Source organism: Aegilops tauschii, chromosome 6, assembly GCF_002575655.3.
Source record: "Aegilops tauschii subsp. strangulata cultivar AL8/78 chromosome 6, Aet v6.0, whole genome shotgun sequence".
NCBI classification, from domain to species: Eukaryota; Viridiplantae; Streptophyta; class Magnoliopsida; order Poales; family Poaceae; genus Aegilops; species Aegilops tauschii.
In genome coordinates this window covers 57,286,805-57,305,013 of record NC_053040.3, presented here as the reverse complement: position 1 = coordinate 57,305,013, position 18,209 = coordinate 57,286,805, and the positions used below count along the sequence as shown (strand labels likewise).

Here is an 18,209-nt window from a genome sequence, read left to right as displayed (position 1 = left end):
ATCATCATTGGCCGGAGGAAACACGTGTTGCCTCGCCGTTGGGACAGATGTCATCCACTCATTGGACAGGAGGCGCCTATGATAGGTCAACACGTGGCACGGCCCAATAGTGGCCCATTCCGGTGAAAAAGGCCGGCCCAGTAAAAAATTGCAGGCCGGCCCATATAAGGCCTACTTGTGTCAGGTCCATTTAAGCCCACGGCCCATACGAGATGTGCCAATTCGGCCCGTCAACGACCCGTTAAAGATTTGACACCATTCCAGCCCATCGTCAGTTCGAGCCCGTTAATAGCCCGCTATATATTTGGGCTCAATATCGGCCCGATCAGATTTCGGCCTGTTAACAGCCCATTCAGTGGATGGGCCAATTTTCACGATGTACATCTTTCGGCCTTTTAGCGACCCATTTAAATATTAAGCTAATTTCCGGCCCGGTGTGTCTTTCAGCCTGTTGACGGCCCATAAATCAGTTGGGCCATTTGTAGTTGGACCTGAGTTTCGGCCTTTTAGCGACCCATTTAAGTGTTGGGCCAATTTCCGGCCTGGTGTGTCTTTCAGCCTGGTGACGACCCATATATCTGTTGGGCCATTTGTAGTCGGACATGAGTTTTGGCCTTTTAGCAACCCATTTAAGTGTTGGGCCAATTCCCGGCCCTGTGTGCCTTTCAGCCTGTTAACGAACCATAAATGAGTTGGGCCATTTGTAGTCGGACCTGAGTTTTGGCCTTTTAACGGCCCATGACCTTCATGGTCCAATACTAGCCCGGTTTCTCTTTTGGCCTGCTAAAGGCCCACAACACAGTTGGGCCATTTACAATACGACCCGACTTTCGGCCTCTTAGCGGCCCATGCTCTTCATGGTCCGGTACAAGCCCGCTGTCTCTTTCGTCCTCCTAAAGGCCCACAGTATAGCGGGCCTTATGTAGCCCGAACTTAGTAACGGCATGTTAACGGCCCGTGAAATCAATTGGGCCCACCTGTTGCCAGCTTCGATGTCAGCCTGTTAACGACCCGGGAGTTAAGAGGGCCGACCATTAACTTTCGGCCTGGTAACGGCCCATTAACTTAATGGGCCCACTAAAGTTCGTACATGTCTTTAGGCCAAATTAGATAATTTGAGCCCATTAGGACGAGCAATTATGCACAAGACAAAAATCGACCAAGCAAAGGTACGGCATACAGGGAAAAACGTTGCACATCCAGCATATATTACAGGAAATTACATCCACTCGGCAATCAAAGATTGATCCCAGTGCAAATAAATGAATAGAACCGAACGATCTACAACGTCACAATCTGCAACCTCAGCACGGGTGACACCCATAAGCATGTGGGCAAGTTCTTGCTGCTTTGCTACACTGTCTCTGAAAACATTGATCAGATGTTGTGTTGCACGACTCTGCACCTCTGATTCCTCCACCATTTCCATCATTCCTTCAGCCATTAATTGGTTCACAAACATACATTTTTTCCGTTGCATTCGAGACAGAGGATACTGAACAGATTCAGATGGCGATTTTGGCAGGCTTGTATTATTGATAGTGGAGAGTGTCTCGACCACTGCATCATAACATAAATTAGGAGGGGAACCAAACAGATTAATCATGAGTTATTGGCATATTACCTGGCCTAGATTTATTGGAAAGAAACAATGGGGTTTCCTTGCTGTTTTCAGAGTTTGTCTTCTAATCTTCAGCAGCCTGCACCAAATTAAGACACTAGCATTGCTATCATTGGCCAAGTCAGATAATAGGAAAGCAACATTGGCACAATGAACGTTTGGGCAACTAGCCAACACCAAATTAACACAATATGGCACAACTATCATCAGCCAGGTAAGGTAATACGAAAGCAACATTGACACAATGAATGAATGGGCAAGCGGAGCATCACTACAATTCAGTAATGTGCATGATATGAGATAGTACACTCATGCAGCTCAGTATGCAAAACTACCAGGCAGTTTTCTTTACAAAAATCAATACTGGTGCCTTTAACATTTTGCTACAACTAATTTTAGATCAGACAAAGCTTGGATTCACGCCGATTAACAAAATACATGCTGATGTAAAAATATAGTGATATACAATAGGTACTTACATCAGCATTGGAGCACAGAGAATTCCCGCAAGATGTTTTCCTCGAATGCAATCCCAATGAAGGAAATCTTCTATCATTTAACCTTATTTTCTAAAAGAGAGATGGGTAAGAAACATGTAGAAAATATGATCAGAATGCTATAAAATTTCACGATGCGAGGATACGCACACGCTTCTTAGAATGGAGTTGACATTCTTTTGCTGGACTGGAGCGGACTAGTTCTTTGGCCACCGGAATCTTCTTATTATTAGTGGGAGTTGGGTTTCTCTGTGCTGGAGCAGTATCTATGAAAAATGGAGTTGGCTTATTATCTCATGGTGTTTGGATCTTTTGCAAAGACCTGGTTTGTAACCGTTCAGATTCTAACATAGCCGTCTTCCCCTTGCATGCCTTATATAGAAGAATGGTGCTTCAATTATAAAACATGCTACAACAGAGATGGAATAGGTACTGAAGAATAGAAAGGCATGACATATTGACATGTATTCCCTCCAACCGGAAAAAAATGGATGGGTCTAGGCGTATTTCCGTTCTAGATACATCCAGTTTTATCCATTTCTGCGACATGTAATCCGGACGGAGGGAGTATGATGTAAGAGCTAGGAATACAACAGGACAACACAGTAAAAAAACACTGAAAACCCACTGCAGAACCAAAGTAATCAAACCCACTGATATGAGATAATACACTCATGCAACTCAGGATGCAAAACTACCAGGCAGTTTTACTTACAAAAATTAACATTGTGGCCTTTAATCATACATTTTGCTACAACTAAATTTAGATCAGATAAAGGTTGGATTCACGCTGATTAACAAAATACATGCTGATGTAAAAATATAGTGATATACAACAGGTACTTACGTCTGCATTGGAGTAGAGAGAATTCCTGCAAGAATCTTTCCTCACAGACGATACCAGTGCAGAATTTCTTCTATCTATTAAGCTTATTTTCTAAAAGAGAGATGGGTAAGAAACATGTACAAAATATGATCAACATGCTATAAAATTTCATGATGCAAGGATACGCACACGCTTCTTAGAATGGAGTTGACATATTTTTGCTGGACTGGAGCGGACTAGTTCTTTGGCCACTGGAATCTGCTTATTATCAGTAGGAGTTGGGTTTCTCTGTGCTGTAGCAGTATCTATAAAAACTGGAGTTGGTTTATTATCTCCTGGCGTTTGGATCTTTTGCAAAGACCTGGTTTGTAACCCTTCAGATTCTAACATAGTCGTCTTCCCCTTGCATGCCTTGTATAGAAGAATGGTGCTTCAATTATAAAACATGCTACAGCAGAGAGATGGAATAGGTACTGAAGAATAGAAAGGCATGACATATTGACATGTATTCCCTCCATCCAGAAAAAAATGGATGGGTCTAGGCGTATTTCAGTTCTAGATACATCCTTTTTTAGCCATTTCGGCAACATGTAATCCGGACGGAGGGAGTATGGTGTAAGAGCTAGGGATACGACAGGACAACACAGTAAAAAAGCACTAGTTGAATGTAAAACTGTATGCTAGCGGAATACGTACAGAAAAACTAAGGCAACATACACGTGTATGATTGGGAAACTAAGATGGCATTGCAACAGAGCACTAGAACAACACTTCAATGTAAAAAAACATGGAATGGTAGACAGATGAAGTACATACTGATGAATAACAATGCATAAGATATTCAGAAGCATGATGTCCAAATTAAGCAGATGGCATTGCGATAGAGTAGAATGACAGTACTTGAATTTGAAAACATGTTATCATGAATGGAATAGGTATGGAAAAACAGGAAGGCATGACATATTTACATGCATGATCAGCATGCTAAGCACATGGCATTGCAACAGAGTAGATACACTCCATGACATTATATGCATGTTGTACCCATATCACGGGCCAAGTTAGAGCAAGGACCTTGTGGGGTGAAGAGGATTCAACATCTTTCTGCAAGTCTTCTGAAGAACTGCCTTTACATGTTCCATCATATTGGGTATCATTGACATCAAGCTTATTGGCCTTTACATTGCTCCGTGAGGTTCTTGTGGATATATCAGTGTGTGCAATTATATCTGACATGCATGGAATACAACTAGTAGTTAGATTTATGTAATGAGTGCCTGTAGGAGACGACATAAATAGTGGGACGGGGGTTAACTAGCAGCAACAGGTGTCAAAAACTAAAGGGAGAACACTGATGAAAGCTACAGAATATGTATCGTTTGTACTCGAGATTAATTAGATGGCACACAAAAGTATTAAAGAACAATATAGGTAATACTAGAAGTGGTATAATACTATAATCACCAGCCTGTGGGATAGCATTGGCTGATGGATGATAACTATGGAACAACGTTACCTAAAGAACAAGTATCTTAGCTGAACTATGGAACAGCGTTAACTCCTGAACAAGACCCGTAAGAGATCAACATGAATACATAGTGAAATGTGATAATCTATTTTCCATGCTTAGATGAATAACAAAGCCATAAATGTTGCACACAAGTAAGTTGATGGTACAACCTATCTGTCCGCCATCCATAGGAGTGAGCATCATGTGCTGACTTGTCGATGGCCCTGAAGTTGTTGTGGCTGTCCATGTCGGGCACGCGCATTCGATGCAGGGAACTATTGAGTGGGGACTATAGCTCCCTTCTGGTGTATGCTTCCATTGTTGGAGCAGCTGCGGTGAGTCGGAAGACGGTGTGGCTGAAGATGCAGATAACGCATAATGTTAAGAATGACACATCTCTTTGATCTGAAGAAATACACTAAGAGATCAACGGCAAGGTACGAGAGTGGTCACACGTCTGTTGACTGAGACTAAATTGGCGTCACACGATTTTATTCTATTTTGGTACTGTCCGATCTACACCGGATGGCTTGATGGCCGTCTTGTGCCTCCCGGCTGACACTGTTAGGAATCTTCCCCGAAGAGCCAGCAACCAATGGCAGAGCAGCTTGCCTCCGCCGTCCGTGGCCCCGGCCAAAACTGTAACACCCACGATGCGGCTATATCTCCCACATGTCGAGGCACGACTTAGAGGCATAACCGCATTGTGGTTTTGTCGCAAGAAGGGTCATCTTCACACAATCCCATGTAATGAACAAGAATGGGATAAAGAGTTTGCTTACAATCGCGACTTCACACAAATAACAAGTTAAACATACATCATCCAGAATACAATCAAGGTCCGACTACGGAACCAAAATAAAAAAAGACAACCCCAAATGCTAGATCCCTGATCGTCCCCAACTGGGCACCACTACTGATCAACAGGAAAACTAAACGTAGTAACGACCAAGGTCTTCGTCGAACTCCCGTTAGAGCTCGGTAGTATCACCTGCACTGGTATCATCGGCACCTGCAACTGTTTTGAAGTATCTGGTGAGTCACGAGGACTCAGCAATCTCATACCCGCGAGATCAAGACTATTTAAGCTTATAGGAAGGAAAGGGTAGTGAGGTGGGGCTGCAGCAAGCACTAGCATATTTGGTGGCTAACATACGCAAATAAGAGCGAGAAGAGAAGCAACACAACGATCGTGAAGCTAGAAGTGATCAAGAAGTGATCCTAAAACTACTTACGCACAACCATGACACAAGAACCGTGTTCACTTCCCGGACTCCGCCGAAAAGAGACCATCACGGCTACACACGCGGTTGATGCATTTTAATTTAAGTCAAGTGTCAAGTTCTCTACAACCGGACATTAACAAATTCCCATCTGCCACATAACCGCGGGCACGGCTTTCGACAGATAATACCCTACAGGGGTTTCCCAACTTAGCCCATTATAAGCTCTCACGGTCAACGAAGGATATTCCTTCTCCCGGGAAGACCCGATCAGTCTCGGAATCCCGGTTTTCAAGACATTTCGACAATGGTAAAACAAGACCAGCAATGCCGCCCGATGTGCCAACAAATCCCGATAGGAGCTGCACATATCTCGTTCTCAGGGCACACTGGATAAGTCAAGCTACGAGTAAAACCAGTCCTCAAGTTGCCCCGAGGTGGCCCCGCAGGTTGCTCGGTTCGGACCAACGCTCGAAGGAGCACTGGCCCGGGCGGGTTAAAATAAAGATGACCCTTGAGTCTGCAGAACCCAAGGGAAAAAGGCTTAGGTGGCAAATGTTAAAACCAAGGTTGGGCCTTGCTGGAAGAGTTTTATTCAAAGCGAACTGTCAAGGGTGTCCCATAAATCACCCAACCGCGTAAAGAACACAAAATCAAGGAACATAACACCGGTATGACGGAAACTAGGGCGGCAAGAGTGGAACAAAACACCAGGCATAAGGCCGAGCCTTCCACCATTTACCAAGTATATAGATGCATTAATTAAAATAAGATATATCGTGATATCCCAACAATATCCATGTCCCAACATGGAACAAACTTCATCTTCACCTGCAACTAGCAACGCTATAAGAGGGGCTGAGCAAAAGCGGCAACATAGCCAAACAACGGTTTGCTAGGAAAGGTGGGTTAGAGGCTTGACATGGCAATATGGGAGGCATGATATAGCAAGTGGTAGGTAGCGCGACATAGCAATAGAGCGAAACAACTAGCAAGCAAAGATAGAAGTGATTTCGAGGGTATGGTCATCTTGCCTAAAATCCCGCTAGGAAGAAGAACGAGTCCATGAAGAAGACAAACGGACGTAGTCGAATGAATCCTCACAACTCCGGAACGAAACCGAAGCTAACGAGAGAAGCAACCCGGAAAGAAACAAACAACATGGCAAACAACCATCAGATAAGCATGGCATGATGCAAAATCAAGTATATGATGCATGTCCGGTTTAAAGAGGCATGGCATGGCAAAGTGCAACAAACAATACTACAAATTAAGTGGAGCTCAATATGCAACGAGTTGCATATTGACGAAACACCACATCAATTATTTAGTTCTCTCTCGTTTATGTACCCAACAATATTAAATGTTATTAAGCATGGCAAGGGGTGAAGCATATGAAAACTACCTATCTAGGCAAGTTTAAATGAGGCCGGAACAACAAACAACAATTCCGGAAAATCCTCATGTCCATATTTTAGATTTGGTACTGTTCTGCCATAAACACAATTTTTATTTTGTTAAACATCAAAATAAAGTGCACCAAGTTAATCTATGCATTTTTCTACCCCATTTACATATAAAGTTTATTTAAATCCGAGCTACGGTTAATTAGTTATGAAATAAACCATTTTAACATGACATTTATGCAAATTAAAACAAACAGCAATTTAAACATTTTTAACATGGATGAAAGTTGCTTATTATGAAACTAGATGAAATTCTAAGCAATTTACATGTTTAAATCATTTTAAACCGATGCACGGTTGTGGAGTTATTAAATGCATGATGTCTAGGGGGTTTTCTGCAAAACAGGTTTCTCTGGAAATTAGACAAATTCGCAGCAGGGAAAAAAAACCACATCGGGCCGAATCTAGCTGGCCCAAGAGTGCACAGGGTGAGGGCGCTAGATCTAAGGCTCACCAGGCCTCATGGGCCGGCTCGGTGGGGAGGCTGGACGCGGGCTGGTAGATGTGGGCCTGGAGATCGGGAGGGGGCCGACTGGAGCCTCACGACGAGAAGTCAACGCGGGCACGGTTGCCTGGCCTCGCTCGATGCAGAGGAAGCAGATAGAAGAGGCGAGACGCGGGGCAGCTTCAGGCGATGCAGGGCGCGGCAGCGGATGGAGCTCCTGCTCCGGCGACGCGGCGGTGCAGGGAACGAAGGAAGGTGCGGATCCGGGAGCTGTAACAGAGAACAGCGAGAGAGAGAGTCGTGTGAGAGCGTGGAAGCTTCAGCAAAGAAGAGAAAGGGGAAGGGAGCAGGTGCGGCGAGGACGACCTGCTGGTGCTGCTCACCGGCGGGACGGCGGCGAGGGTGGAGCAAGGCGATGGCGTGGGCGACGAGGAGGAGGCCGGGGACGGCTCGTACTGGCCGAAGACGAGGCCATGGGCGGTGCTAAAGGAGGAGGCACACGTACTCTGTTCAAAAGATAGAAAGTTTGAGCGACAGGGAGAGAGGGAAACGAGAGGAGGAGGAGAACGAAGGGAGAGAGAGGGTCGAGGCCGGTCCTGGTCGACGGGTAAGACGGGGCGCAGTCCAGGTGGCTGCGTGCGCCGGCGGCGACGAACGGCAGAAGGGCCGGCGAGAGTTGTTGCAGGGCCGGAGGAGCTGAGGAGGCCGGTGCCTCGCGGGCTGCGCGGGGACGAGCCGTCGGGGTACTCTCCCGCTCGGGATCGAGCGAGGAGGACGGTTGCGGGCGCTGGGGAGCTGTCGTGCTGCTAGATTGAGGCGAGGTGAGGCACGGAGGAGCTCCTCTCCTCCGGATCGAACATGCGGGGCGCTGGTTGGGCCATTGGGGAAAACGATGGAGGTAGGTGGGTGGACCCGGAGAGATCCCGAGGAGGATTTGGAAGGTGGCGGCGGGTGATGGGATAAGGGAGCTAGATTTTAGGGTTGGACTAGGGGTGGACTGCTATATATACTAGAATGTAGATAGGAGGGAGCATTTTGGATCATCCGATCAAAATCGGACGGTCGAAGATGAATAGGTTAGGTAGGCCAAAAGAGAAACCGAAGATGTTTTAGGGATGTTTGAGGTTGATCCGGATCAAATGGTGATGACTGGCCGGGTCGGGTTCGGGGGAGATTCGGACATGGTTGCGAGGGGTTTGCGGGAGGTGCAGAGAGGTTAGGAAGCCAGGCAAGAGGGAAACAAAATCTGGTTGGTCCCGAAACGGTCAACGAAGGCAAAGCGGTCCGTGGGAAGGTGATGAAGGCAAAGGGAGAAACGGCAACGACGAGCGAATGCAAGTTTTATGAAAACATGTGGATGCAAAGCGTATGATGACATGATGCAATGCAAATTAAATAGACCAAGCAAAAAGAAACACACGGCGATCACGAAATATATGGAAGTCTTCTCGAGCGTCGGTCTTGGGGCGTTACAACACTCCACCACTACAAGAGGATCTCGTCCCGAGATCTAGGATGGCACGAGAGTGAAAAGCGGAAGAGGAAGAGGTAAAACAAAGTTGCTTCTTTGACAAAAGAGTGAAACCAACGAACCTTGAGAGGTCACAAAGCTTGAAGAAATGACACGACGGAGGTGAACAAAATTTAAAACACTCCGTTCAGCAAGAGGAACAAGGAACATTGCGAGAACCTTGTAGGTTGAAGGACATGAAACAAGAGCTTAACGGATCAAAATTAATATGAAAGCACACCGGTAGAAAAGAGAAACAAGGAACAAGAATGACATAATTTGGACAGCACTCTGATAGAAAATGGAAGGAATTAACATGAACTTGAGAAGATGGGATGATACTTGATGAAATCAACAACACACTGCCTCCGGAACTATTGAAAAAATGGCACAAGGGGTAAGAAAGATTTGAGACCGCACTCTGGTTGAGGAAGGAGGCAAAACTTGATAAGATGAGAGAGCTCGAATGAAAACACGACACTCCGGTTAAATGGATAAGCAAGGAAAAGAACATGATCTCCAAAATGAGATGATGGGCGAATATAACAACATCCCAAAGCCTCTGGAATGAAAGGACAGAAGCTAGATTGTTGTAAAGAAAGAAGGGAGAAACAACTGACAGTTTCTATCACACTTGGATTTGAAAAGCATCCTTACAAAGAAGAGTTGAACGGAGTTGTTGGAAAACCAACAACGAAAAGAATAAGCTTGTAGTGGGCTTATGGAAACATCTCAACATTATGAGGTCACAAACGGCCACTAAAGGAAGCCGTTGGTTTGAGTGAGAGCACCAAGGCGATGAAAAACTTCTTTCACCAAGAGGATAGGAGAAAACTTGGATCATTGATAAGCACCATAATAGCAACATTCCTTAGGGAAGGCTTTAGGTGAAACATGACACAAGATAAATCCAACGAAGAGATTGGTGGATTTAAAATATCTCATTCTTGACAACATGTGAATCATGAAACGCGAACTCAAATTGTCAAGAATGACATAACACCACCTCAAATGATAAGGTAGAACGAATTGCACTTTAGAATGCAAGATGAAGAATGCTTGGACTCCACAAAACAAAACATGTGTTGAACACCATGTTTATTTTAGAGTATAGCTTGGCGGATCTTAACTCCGAGAGAAATCTTGAGGAACAATTGAAGAATGAAAAGAATCCTTGACGAACCACCATGTAGAGCCTCCATGAAGAACTCCGGTAAAAAGGATGATAAAACGAAAGAGAAGTTGAGAACACAAGGTGAAGCCTTGCGATGATTTAGATGGAGCTTCGCGACGAGATAATGCGGAAAACTTGGAACTCCGGAAAAGAAAAGATGAAGCATCTCGAACCGAGAAAAATGACATGATGAGCAACTCTAGAAAGAAGAAACTAGATCACTTGGATGAAACCATAATAAGAATTACATTATGCGTATCATTCACCAATTTAAATTGATGACAAGCAACGGATTTGGCATACTACTTATTCTCATAGAAAGGATTAAGAGAGATATAGCGTAAACTTGAGAAAAGTCTTAAACAATTCGCCGGTAGGATTGGAAAGACAACCCCAAATGCTAGATCCCTGATCGTCCCCAACTGGGCACCACTACTGATCAACAGGAAAACTAAACGTAGTAACGACCAAGGTCTTCGTCGAACTCCCGTTAGAGCTCGGTAGTATCACCTGCACTGGTATCATCGGCACCTGCAACTGTTTGGAAGTATCTGGTGAGTCACGAGGACTCAGCAATCTCACACCCGCGAGATCAAGACTATTTAAGCTTATAGGAAGGAAAGGGTAGTGAGGTGGGGCTGCAGCAAGCACTAGCTTATTTGGTGGCTAACATACGCAAATAAGAGCGAGAAGAGAAGCAACACAACGATCGTGAAGCTAGAAGTGATCAAGAAGTGATCCTAAAACTACTTACGCACAACCATAACACAAGAACCGTGTTCACTTCCCGGACTCCGCCGAAAAGAGACCATCACGGCTACACACGCGGTTGTTGCATTTTAATTTAAGTCAAGTGTCAAGTTCTCTACAACCGGACATTAACAAATTCCCATCTGCCACATAACCGCGGGCACGGCTTTCGACAGATAATACCCTGCAGGGGTTTCCCAACTTAGCCCATTATAAGCTCTCACGGTCAACGAAGGATATTCCTTCTCCCGGGAAGACCCGATCAGTCTCGGAATCCCGGTTTACAAGACATTTCGACAATGGTAAAACAAGACCAGCAATGCCGCCCGATGTGCCAACAAATCCCGATAGGAGCTGCACATATCTCGTTCTCAGGGCACACTGGATAAGTCAAGCTACGAGTAAAACCAGTCCTCAAGTTGCCCCGAGGTGGCCCCGCAGGTTGCTCGGTTCGGACCAACGCTCGAAGGAGCACTGGCCCGGGGGGGGGGGTTAAAATAAAGATGACCCTTGAGTCTGCAGAACCCAAGGGAAAAAGGCTTAGGTGGCAAATGTTAAAACCAACATTGGGCCTTGCTGGAAGAGTTTTATTCAAAGCGAACTATCAAGGGGGTCCCATAAATCACCCAACCGCGTAAGGAATGCAAAATCAAGGAACATAACACCGGTATGACGGAAACTAGGGCGGCAAGAGTGGAACAAAACACCAGGCATAAGGCCGATCCTTCCACCATTTACCAAGTATATAGATGCATTAATTAAAATAAGATATATCGTGATATCCCAACAATATCCATGTCCCCACATGGAACAAACTTCATCTTCACCTGCAACTAGCAACGCTATAAGAGGGGCTGAGCAAAAGCGGTAACATAGCCAAACAACGGTTTGCTAGGAAAGGTGGGTTAGAGGCTTGACATGGCAATATGGGAGGCATGATATAGCAAGTGGTAGGTAGCGCGGCATAGCAATAGAGCGAAACAACTAGCAAGCAAAGATGGAAGTGATTTCGAGGGTATGGTCATCTTGCCTGAAATCCCGCTAGGAAGAAGAACGAGTCCATGAAGAAGACAAACGGACGTAGTCGAACGAATCCTCACAACTCCAGAAAGAAACCGAAGCTAACGAGAGAAGCAACCCGGAAAGAAACAAACAACATGGTAAACAACCATCACATAAGCATGGCATGATGCAAAATCAAGTATATGATGCATGTCTGGTTTAAAGAAGCATGGCATGGCAAAGTGCAACAAACAATACTACAAATTAAGTGGAGCTCAATATGCAATGAGTTGCATATTGACGAAACACCACATCAATTATTTAGTTCTCTCTCGTTTATGTACCCAACAATATTAAATGTTATTAAGCATGGCAAGGGGTGAAGCATATGAAAACTACCTATCTAGGCAAGTTTAAATGAGGCCGGAACAACAAACAACAATTCCGGAAAATCCTCATGTCCATATTTTAGATTTGGTACTGTTCTGCCATAAACACAATTTTTATTTTGTTAAACAGCAAAATAAAGTGCACCAAGTTAATCTATGCATTTTTCTACCCCATTTACATATAAAGTTTATTTAAATCCGAGCTACGGTTAATTAGTTATGAAATAAACCATTTTAACATGACATTTATGCAAATTAAAACAAACAGCAATTTAAACATTTTTAACATGGATGAAAGATGCTTATTATGAAACTAGATGAAATTCTAAGCAATTTACATGTTTAAATCATTTCAAACCGATGCACGGTTGTGGAGTTATTATATGCATGATGTCTAGGCGGTTTTCTGCAAAACAGGTTTCTCTAGAAATTAGACAAATTCGCAGCAAGGGAGAAAAACCACATCGGGCCAAATCTAGCTGGCCCAAGAGTGCACAGGGTGAGGGCGCTAGATCTAAGGCTCACCAGGCCTCATGGGCCGGCTCGGTGGGGAGGCTGGACGTGGGCTGGCAGATGTGGGCCTGGAGATCGGGACGAGGCCGACTGGAGCCTCACGACGAGAAGTCAACGCGGGCGCGGTTTCCTGGCCTCGCTCGATGCAGAGGAAGCAGATAGTGGAGGCGAGACGCGGGGCGGCTTCAGGCGATGCAGGGCGCGGCGGCGGATGGAGCTCCTGCTCCGGCGATGCGGCGGTGCAGGGAACGAAGGAAGGTGCGGATCCGGGAGCAGTAACAGAGGACAGCGAGAGAGAGAGAGTCGTGTGAGAGCGCGGAAGCTTCAGCAAAGAAGAGAAAGGGGAAGGGAGCAGGTGCGGCGAGGACGACCGGCTGGTGCTGCTCACCGGCGGGACGGCGGCGAGGGCGGAGCAAGGCGATGGCGTGGGCGACGAGGAGGAGGTCGGGGACGGCTCGTACTAGCCGAAGACGAGGCCATGGGCGGCGCTGAAGGAGGCGGCGTACGTCCTCTGTTCAAAAGACAGAAAGTTTGAGCGACAGGGAGAGAGGGAAACGATAGGAGGAGGAGAACGAAGGGAGAGAGAGGGTCGAGGCCGGTCCTGGTCGACGGGTAAGATGGGGCGCAGTCCAGGTGGCTGAGTGCGCCGGCAGCGACGAACTGCAGAAGGGCCGGCGAGAGTTGTTGCAGGGCCCGAGGAGCTGAGGAGGCCGGTGCCTCGCGGGCTGCACGGGGACGAGCCGTCGGGGTACTCTCCCGCTCGGGATCGAGCGAGGAGGAGGGTTGCGGGCGCTGGGGAGCTGTCGTGCTGCTGGATTGAGGCGAGTTGGGGCACGGAGGAGCTCCTCTCCTCCGGATCGAACATGCGGAGCGCTGGTTGGGCCATTGGGGAAAACGATGGAGGTAGGTGGGTGGATCGGGAGAGATCCCGAGGAGGATTTGGAAGGTGGCGGCGGGTGATGGGATAAGGGAGCTAGATTTTAGGGTTGGACTAGGGGTGGACTGCTATATATACTAGAATGTAGATAGGAGGGAGCATTTTGGATCATCCGATCAAAATCGGACGGTCGAAGACGAATAGGTTAGGTAGGCCAAAAGAGAAACCGAAGATGTTTTAGGGATGTTTGAGGTTGATCCGGATCCAACGGTGATGACTGGCCGGGTCGGGTTCGGGGGAGATTCGGACATGGTTGCGAGGGGTTTGCGGGATGTGTAGAGAGGTTAGGAAGCCAGGCAAGAGGGAGACAAAATCTGGTTGGTCCCGAAACGGTCAACGAAGGCAAAGCGGTCTGAAGGAAGGTGATGAAGGCAAAGGGAGAAACGGCAACGACGAGCGAATGCAAGTTTTATGAAAACATGTGGATGCAAAGCGTATGATGACATGATGCAATGCAAAATAAATAGAGCAAGAAAAGAGAAACACACGGCGATCACGAAATATATGGAAGTCTTCTGGAGCGTCGGTCTTGGGGCGTTACAAAAACTCCACCCCACCGCACTGTCGTGGTTGCGCCGCCCCCGCCCCACCGCACTGTCGTGGTTGCGCCGCCCCCGGGCCAATCCACAAAGACTCCCCGTCATCCAGATCCGGCGGCGGCAGTACCTTGAACCCACGCAAATCTAAGATAGCCATCTAAGCACTGCTTCCGTGGCGAACTTGGGGCCCCGCATCCTTACGTTAGACACCAGCCAACCGGCAGCCTAGGAGCTCCGCCGCCTCGAGGGGTGCTTCTTCCCATTGGGAATGGATTGGCCTAGAATAAAAATTCAGACAACTGACGCCTAAATAAAGTAATTTGAGATGAGGGTGCGACCTATCTGGCAGCATGGTGAAGTAGGCAGGTCCAGCTGCCGAGTCGGTGAGGCCGGCGCGGTTGCGGTGGCCACCGGAGGCAGGGAAACAGCGATGTCGCGACGGTCGACGGCTACGGGGAAGCAGCGCCGGGACTCTGGACGGATCCGAAGTTGGAGCCACTCCGGCGCCATGAACAACGGCGGGGGTGAATCGGCTCCGGTACGGTTCACGCGGCCATCGTCGAGGCAGCTCCAGCAGCACGGAGTAAGAGGCACACGGCCCAGTGCACGACGGCAAATGGACAGCGTCTCCGGCATTAGGGAGGAGGGCGGCTGTGAAATTGGTGCGGTGGGGGGTGCCATGGAGGAGGGGCTGACGTTTAGCGGCTCGGGAGAAGGGAGCTTCCGGGGAGAAGGTGATTTGGCACCCACGAGGTATGAATGGGGGGGGGGCGTAATTGGGAGGGGAGTGGAACCATGTTTTACGAACGCATTTGTCTGAAATGTGAGGGGGAGTTACAGTTCTACCCCTGCCTTTATGCTTCTTGGCTTGGGTCTGTGTACTGAGGGTCGGGGATAGTAGAGTAACTTTGCTTCTCCCCAAATAGTGGGCGGGAGTGATTTCGGGCAAGAAGGGCGTGTTTTGAAATATAGTGGGCGCGGGTGATTTCGGGCGAGGAGAGCGTGTTTTGAAATAGTGGGCGCGAGCTATTTCGGGCGAGAAGAGCGTGTTTTTCCGACCATGGTTTACGATTTATTCGCCACATGTCATTTCGGCCAAGGAGAAGGCGCGCTTGGATGAAGTTACGAACCTACCCTCGATGCACAACGGGCCAATTAATGCGTCTCACACATAGGATAGTAATTTCGCGTCTCCCATTTATTAGCTCGGGCGAATTCCACCGAGCAGAGGATGTTTAACGGTTCGTTCAAAATTTGGGAGAACGAGCATCCACATCTACCTTACCAAGTCGATTCGAATCAAATTTATAAATATTAGCTTGATACTTCTTTTTTAGATGGAGAGATGATGCTCGGGAGTAATGTGTTTTTGCATGCTCGTTGCTAGCGATTTACTATATGATAAATAGTTGACCCACTCAAAAACGGGAATCAAACCCAAAATGAAATATCTCGATTCAATGAAATAGCTCGTTCACCAGGTCAAAATAGTGAACTAAATCCAAAATTGAACACCTCAATCGCATAGCATGTTGTACAATATTATAGTACTCCATGAACATGTTGAAAGTCAAATTAATGAACTCTTTTGATATACGCATATATCCGTTCATGTGTGGATTGCAGACAACATGTTCTCCAATTTAAATATTGAATGCAAGTTTATATCGAAACATGGTTTATATCAGTCTTTGATGCATAAAACACGACCTCCCCCTCTCCCGGACTCCTGCTCTCTATCTCTCTCTCTCTCTCTCTCGCCGACAATCTTCAATTCTGTCGCACGCATCCAACACACAAACCTTGCTGGTCCTCTCTCTTTCTCTCCATCTCTCTCTCTCTTTGTCTGTGTGCGTGGGGGTGGGGTCTTTCTAGTGCGCATGCATATATACTCCATCTATAGGTCTCTCTCGCACACTATTTATGATTCTCTAGTCCAAGCTAGATATCTTGGGTGCACTCATCGTACGCACACAAATTCCTTGGCTCGTTGCCCGTAACTCTCTCACGCACCACTCTGTCGTCTCGGAGCTCTTCCCCCTCTCTCTCAAACTCTCCATCAACCTGGGTCACACATACACATGCATATCTCACTCATACTCGATAGGCCCATCTAAAACTCTATCTCTCTCCCTCGTTCTCTCTCCATCTCACACGCACACACACACAATCTCATGCCTAGCTAGCCATGTATGATGGTCTCTCACTCAATTGCAGGCACACGCAGTCCCCCCCTATATGTATATGACTAGCTAATCTTAGTCTCCATCACAAACATGTGCATGGTCTATCTCGATTTCTCTCGGGGCATCTTTCTATCGCGCACGCACCTCCTTCGATCTCCCACCCATATAGTCCCCTCACGATCTCGAGGGGGTATCTCTATCACAAACACACCCTCTCGCCCTCCCTATGCGTCCATGTTCTCCATGTATCCCTCTCGACCTTTGTTCCTTGTTGGCCAGACCTCTATTGGACATGTGCTATAGGGGTGTCTCTCTCCGTTGCAAACAATCACACACTAGCTATCTTCGTGTATCTCCTCGCCTCGGTTTTCTATCTCGGAGATGCATGCGTGATATGTTCGCCTAAGAAATGAAAAAACACACACTCTCTCTAATTTATCGTTTGTTGTCACTTTCTCTTTCACACACATACTCTTTTTGCACACTTACTCATTCTCCTTCACACGCACTTGATCCCTCTCGACTTAGGCACTCTCCTCGGTCCATGGCATATTGATTTATTGGAAAGTCAAACATCACAAAGTTTGACCATGTACGTGGAGAAAAACAATTACATCTGGAACAGAAAACATATACCATTAGATTCACCATGAGATGTAGTTTCGTATGATGTATCTTTGGTATTGAATATATAAATAACATTTGTGTAAGCCTGATCAAAGTTTCCAAAGTTTGACTTCTAAAAAATTACATGCACTGCATTATCAAGCGGATGGAATATCTCTTTCCCCCTCTCAGCTATCTGACACACCACTCAGCCTTATCGGGGCTCCTCAATCTCTCTCAAACTTTATATCTCCCTGGTTCACACATACACATGTCTCGCTGCGCTATACATATAGACCCATCCAACACTCTCCGCCCTTGTTCTCTCTCTATGTGACACGCACCCCCCTAATAAGTACCATAATCCCTCACTCCATCATAGGCGCAGGCACTCCCCCCCCCTAAGTATGATTATCTCTCACTAGCCATTAGGAACACACGTATTGTCTCCTTCCATCCATACGTCTATCTCAATATCTCTCGGGGTATCTTCTATCGTGCACACACCTTGTCACTCGATCTCTCACCCATGTAGTCCCATCACGATCTCCAGGGGATCTCTCTGTGACAAACATACACTCTCTCCTCCCCATGTATGCATTTTCTCCGTACGTCTCTCTCGACCTCTCTCCCGTGTTTGTCAGACCCCTCTTGGCCACGTGCTAGGGGTCTTGCTCTCTCGGTTGCAAACAACCACACACTATCTCCTCACCTTGCTTCCGTTGTCGAAGATGCATGTGTGATATGTTTGCATAAGACACACACGTTTTTTCTTGACTTTTATCGAGTGTTGTCCATGTCTCTTTCACACATGCACACACACTTTTTTCACTCACTCTTTCTATTTAACACTCTCTCTCTCTCTCTCTCTAGTTAGGGACTCTCTCACGTCCATAAGCATATGGATGTTTTGAAAAGTCAAACCTCAGAAAAGTTTGACCAGGTATATGTGGAGAAAAACATTTACATCTGGAAAGATCATTAGATTCATCACAACATGTACTTACTTCATACT

The 18,209-nt window shown here is 46.6% G+C and overlaps 2 long non-coding RNA genes across 2 annotated transcripts; both read right to left on the bottom strand.

The window, feature by feature from the left end:
• Positions 1–1,179: 1,179 nt before the first annotated feature.
• LOC141025311 (uncharacterized) lies at positions 1,180–2,190 on the bottom strand. Its single transcript, XR_012186795.1, has 3 exons — positions 2,101–2,190; positions 1,625–1,700; positions 1,180–1,560 (listed from the first exon to the last, which is right to left on the bottom strand). It is a non-coding gene; the product is annotated as an uncharacterized lncRNA (long non-coding RNA).
• Positions 2,191–5,189: 2,999 nt separating this feature from the next.
• LOC141025310 (uncharacterized) lies at positions 5,190–8,448 on the bottom strand. The gene is made up of 4 exons (XR_012186794.1): positions 7,955–8,448; positions 7,598–7,858; positions 6,712–6,802; positions 5,190–5,472 (listed from the first exon to the last, which is right to left on the bottom strand). It is a non-coding gene; the product is annotated as an uncharacterized lncRNA (long non-coding RNA).
• Between the last annotated feature and the right edge of the window lie 9,761 nt (positions 8,449–18,209).